Below are 6,363 nucleotides of genomic sequence, written 5' to 3' on the forward strand. Positions count from 1 at the left end.
TCTTTAGAAGCTTTTTGATGATATATGTCAATTCTTGTGCATTGTCATCTATTTATAAATGATATATCTAATATTTATTATTTGGGATTGGACACTATTTTTAAAAAAGATTTTTTTAATAATAATTTTTTAAAAGATTTTTTATAAAAGTAAAAATAATTTTATGTTTTGATATCTCATATAATTAAAAAGATTTTTTTTTGTTTATCAATTATGTTTGGGTAAAATAAGATAAAAGTATTTTTTTATTTATTTATTATATGAAAAATATTTTTTTAAAAAAAATCTTTAAAAAAAAGATGTAAATTATAACTTTTTAAAAAATATATTTTTTATTTTTCTAGTACTTTTACTTTTACTATTAAAAATTTGCCAAACATGCTAAAAAATAAAAAAATTTATTAAACAAAAATATTTTTTATCGATTTAATGGTGCACAAACAAGCACAAAATCTATTCCATATTATTAAAATCAAATTTGTTTTGGTTGATAATATATGTGGTGTGATACGTTTTCGAAGATATTTTTTATTTATTTTATTTGTTTTGATTGAAATAATATTAAACTATTTAATATTTTCTTTGACCACATTAATTATAATTAATCAATTACATTAATTATTTGATTTAATTAGAATAAATAAATTAATTTTGTTTTAACTTATATTAATTTTTTGTCTTACATGTACTTTGATTAATGATACTTAAAAGTGTTATAATTAATTATTTATTTAATTTGATTGAGATAAATATCAAATTATTTGATATTTTATTAAACTATATTAATTATAATTAATTAATTATATTAATTATTTTGATTCAATTTATTATTATCTTAATATTTGAATTATTATTTATTAATTTTTTTAAATTTTTTGTTTAATTTTAAATATTTTAATTTATTTATTAGTAAATATTAGTCTAAACTCTAAATCTTATTAAAGACAAAACTAAACAATGCAACAAAATAGTGAAATTAAGTGCACTGTGAATGTGATGAATGGAGTCAATGCTATGCACAAGTTTGAATGCGACTGTCGAATCAAGTGACACGTGGGATGGTTGCATGTCAACCTTAGACATATTATTAGAATTTTTTAGTAAAAAAAATATTAACAAAAAATAATTAAAATTTTTTATTTAATATTTATTAATTATTGTAAACATTAATAAATGTTGTAAAGTATTAAACTAGAGATAAAGAATATAAACAACAACGAAAAAAAAAAAGAAAATAAGAGATTCAAAAAAAAAACTTATTTGTGGAGAATATAAAAATGGCATTAACCTTTTCTTGTAATAAGTACAGTACTTAGCTATTTATATTGGGGTGTCTGTAGATCGGATCGGATTGGATATGGCCAAAAATTCGATTCGATCTGCATTAAAATCATCGGATCGGATATCGGATATATCCGCAAAACACAAAAATATTTTTAAAAACTTATTTTTATTAAAAAAATTAATAAAATTCATTTTTTTATTCTTTTAAATATGTTTACTCTTAAAATAATATTAAACATACTTTTCTTAAATAATAAATTAAAATAATATAACATATATGATAATTATTAATTGAAATAAAACATAAAAAGAATATTTACTTATTTATTTCTTTAATTTTGTGGATACACGGATATGCGGATCGGATATGCGGATACCAACTCAAAATCCACAATCCGATCCGATTAGTGTGCGGATTCGATCCGAAAGCCTTGCAGATCGGATCCATATCCGCAATTTTCAGATCGGATTCGGATAAACACCGCGGATATGCGGATCGGATCCGATTCATGGACACCCCTAATTTATATAGCTAGAGTTCTAACTAACTTAGTTAACTAACAAGTTTTGGAAACTTTTAACAGTTTTTAACTGTAACTAATTCATTAACCAACTCTCAGTTGTGACTGACTTATACATTTATTATTGTTAACATTAATTCTATTACTTTGTCTTTTGAGGTTTTTTTGTTGACACTGCATTTATTAGGTATGTGGTAACTTTGGATGCTTTCTGTAACTCTTAGTTTGGGTCTAAATTTTAGAAAATTGAGATTAAAAATGAGTTTTGTAAAGCTGTTAGCTATTTGGTTTTGGAAGAGAATGTGCAAAATATTGACTCTCTTTTGTACAACATGATTTCTCACAAAATACAAGTCAAGTTCGAAATGTTTGTTTTCGCTATGAAGGACTGAGTTTGCAGCTAGTAAGACTGCACTTTGAATGTCACAGTAGAAATTTGGTGTGATGAAGCATAGATTTCTCATTTTACTCATCAAGTTTTGAATCCAGACGATTTCAGTTAAATCAGTAGCTATCCCTTAATATTTTGCCTCTGTGGAGCTCCTCCTTGAGACTATATTTTGTTTTCTGCTTGACCATGAGATTAAGTTTGGACCACGAAATACACAAAATCCAATAGTAAATTTTCTATCATCAATATCACTATCCCAATCTGAGTCATTAAAGTCGTAGATTCAACTTTCATTAGCCTTTTGAAACCTCAAAGCATATTTGACTGTCCGTACAAGATATCTTAGAATTCTTTTAACCACTTTCCAATGACTTTTCAATGGGGTATGCATAAATTGAGATACTTTGTTCATAGCAAAAGAAATTTTAGGGCTAGTAATTGTGGCATATTAGATACCACCAACTATAGACATGTACAAGGCTGAATTTTGAAAAATGTCATCTCCACGAGTTGACAGCTTAAGACTAGATATCATGGGTGTAGGCATTGCTTTGGCATCATGTAGTCCTGCTTTAGCTAACAAGTCTTTGATGTACTTGGTGCTAGTGGACTTTACTGTCAAAATGCCTAGAAAGTAACTCATCTCTCCTAAGTCCTTCAGTGAAAATATAGCATTTAAACAAGCAATCGGGTTAGAAATTTTAATTTTTGAGTTTTCAATCACCAAGATGTCATCTACATAGACTAGAATGTAGATGATGAATGAGTGTGAGAGCCATGTAAAGAGGGACGTGTCTGATTTGGTATTGATGAAACTAAACTGGTTGAGAGTACTCTTCTACTTTGTGAACCATGCGGGAAGAGCTTGCTTCAGGCCATATAGAGACTTTTAGAGTTTACAAACATAGCGGGGTTGAGCTGAGGAAGTGAAGCCTTTAGGTTGAGACATGAAAATGGTCTCCTGTAAATCTCCATTAAGAAATATATTGTTAAAGTCAAACTACTGTATTTGCCAACCCTTGGAGAGTGCTAAAATTAGCATAATTCGAATGGTAGGTGGGCAAACCACAGGACTAAACACTTGATCATAGTTGTTCCCTTCTCTTTGATGAAAATTCTTAGCAACGAGCCAGGCTTTGTATTTTTGAATAGTATCATTTGGGTGCTTTTTAATTCTGAACACCCATTTTGAGCCAATCATGGGTTCAGTGTTTGGTGGAGGCCTTGGGACTAGCTTGTAGGTTTGATTATGCATCAATGCATCATACTCTTCTTGCATAGCCTACTTCTAATGGGGACTAGCTAGTGCTTGCAAAATTGACTGAAGTAGTGAGTATGTGAGATCAAGGGCAGTCTTGGTAAGAACGGTTGCATAGGTCCAAAGTTTGAGCTTTCTAGTTTTGCTACGAATTTGCATAGGATGCAGGCTGCTTGAGGCAGGAAGAGAGAATGACAACACAATCTCAATGCTAGTAGGCTGAACAATACCTGTACGCAAAGAAGTAAAACTAGCAGAATTATTGGTGACAGCAGGTACAGAAGCATAATTATGAGGTAGAAAAATAGATAATATAGTTAATGGTGCAGGTATTTGATTAACATAATTGGAAGTATCATGTAATAAATGCAGGGAAGAAGAGGATGCAAAGGGATATGGCATAGTTGAAGAGGACTCTTGGGGGTTTAATGGGGGATAGTGGCTTAGTATTTGGGGTTGAAGGAGGGTTGATGGTGATAGTTAGGGTGAGGGATAGGGTGGAAGAGATGACTGTATTGAAGTTGTGACTAAGGGTTGTGTTAAAGTTATAACTAGGGGTAAAGGATTGCAGTAATAGGTGAATAGTGAAGGTTGAGTATGGGTAGATGCTAGGGATTGGGAATTGAAAAGTTGGTTGTAGGGGAACTCATATTCATTAAAAATGACATCTCTTGAAACAAACTTTGCCATTTTTGGGGAGAGGCATTTGTATCCTCTATGATTTGGGACATAGCCAACAAAAATATATTTTTGTAATCTATGGTTGAACTTGGTTGTGTTGTATGATCTAAGAAATTGGTAACAGGTTTGGTCTTGGGAGTAGATTCATGTGATAGGTGGCTGAGAGTGCTGCTTCACCCCAAAAGGTTAAGGGAATGTTGGCTTGGGCTAGAAGGGTTAGAGTAGTTTCTATTATATGTCTGTGTTTTCTTTTCACTTTTCCATTTTGTTGATGAGAGTAGGGATAGGGGAGCCTATGTTGTATGCCATTTGTCTCAAGGTATTGGGTGAATTCTCTAGATAGATATTCTTTTCCATTATCAGTCTGTAGTGCTTTGATTTTCAATCCAGTTTTGAGCTCAATTGCTGCCTTGTATCTTTGAAAAGCATCAAATGCTTGCTGTTAGTTTGAAGTAAGTAAATGCTGGAGTATCTTGTGCTTGCATCGATAAAGCATATATAGTACCTATAACCAGATTTGCTATACATGAGTAGTATTGTCCCTCCAAATGTCAGATTCTAGAGGTGCATAACTAGTGTGTGAGTCAAAGTGAGGTAATTGGTGAATTTTGCTAATACAACAAGCATGGCACAATAATAGTTCACAATTGCTTTTATTAGTTAGATCGCTGTCAATGACATTGCATTGTTTCATTACAATTGAGGCAACTTTTTCAAATGGATGACCTAGCTTTCTATGCCATAATTGAGTGGTATGACTTATATTTTTGCAAGTAACTAACACATTTGCACTTGTGATTGTCTTATTTACAGGCTCTCTATAATTCTTAATAAAGTGTTTTAATATTTTCTTTGTTGACTGTTGAATAATATTATCAGCAACACTTGATCACTTGTTGTTTGAACTTGTTGCCTTTGGCATTGGGACTTCTGACTCTTTCTCTACAGGTGACAAGGCTAAGGCTGAGTATGTGCAGCAGTGATAGTTTTTCTCTTTTCTGCAATATTAGGCGATGTAAGGTGTGTGAGTGAATTAGGGATGGTAGCTCTTTCTTTTTCTAGTTGTTTTATAAAAGGATTAATGGTATTGCTTGTGAAGTTGGTGTTGGTTTTTGGTAGAGTGGTAGTGTTGTGACAGATTGGTTTGGTGACACTAGTTTTATTGGATTTGAAAATTTTTGGAATAATTTGAACTCCTTCAAGCTTGTAAAGTACATCTTTAAGCAGTCCTTGAAGCAGGATCTTCTTGGAGATTTGGCATTTCACATTGCACAAGTAAGACCAAAACTCGAAGAACACATAATTGTTTAAGGCAAACTTGGCTATGCTTCCTAAATTCTTGGGGATGGTGAGTACATGAAGCAAGTTTTGTAATTGCAAGGGTTTATTGGATAATTATACATGCATTAATGTACTTCCAATATGTTTAATTTTCATACCTTGGCCATTACCTCCATATACTTGCTTTATGCCTTCATAATTAGTTCTTATGTTAGGGTTTCTTGGATCATAGGATGTGATGAGAGGCACCCAAGTCAGAGTACCACACAATATCTGGTATTGTCGAAGGTAGTGTGAGCTATGCTTGAGGATTAGAAGGTGGAGCATGTGACTTAGTTGAGGATTCTTGTTGCTGCTGAGGGAATCTTGAGCTTGAGTTGCTATTGAATACAAGAGAAGCTGGTTGAACTGTGTTGAGAGGTTGAATGTGAGGGTTCATGAAGTCTTGATTGAAACGATGATAGCACTGAATGATTGTATGGCCAATTTTGCCATATAGTTGACATTGTGATCTGCTGTCTTGCCACCATGAAGATCATGCTCCTCCACCTCTGAAGTAGCATTTGCGTCTAGAACCTCAGAAGCCACCTCTACTGCTATAGTTATTGTAACCTTTATCTTGAGATCCTTCTTGAACTTCATTACTTTGAGCAATGTTCATCTATATTGATCCTAACTCTAACTTTCTGAAGCGCTCTATCAATTCTTATTGAGTCAATAGCTGTGTTTCAAACCCACTTTCAGTATTGTGTCTTATTCTTGATGTTGCTATAGTTATGAAATCACTGTATTCTTCACCGAGACCTGACAATGCTACTTTAATGTATTTTTCCTGTGAAAGAAGATCTCCTAATGCATTTAACGAATCTGCTATCTAATTGATCTTTGACATATATTTTTCCACTAATGAACTTTGCTTCTTGAACATTTTTAGTTGAGTCTTTAGT

The sequence above is a fragment of the Arachis duranensis genome, chromosome 4, assembly GCF_000817695.3.
Source record: "Arachis duranensis cultivar V14167 chromosome 4, aradu.V14167.gnm2.J7QH, whole genome shotgun sequence".
In the NCBI taxonomy this organism is placed as follows: domain Eukaryota; kingdom Viridiplantae; phylum Streptophyta; class Magnoliopsida; order Fabales; family Fabaceae; genus Arachis; species Arachis duranensis.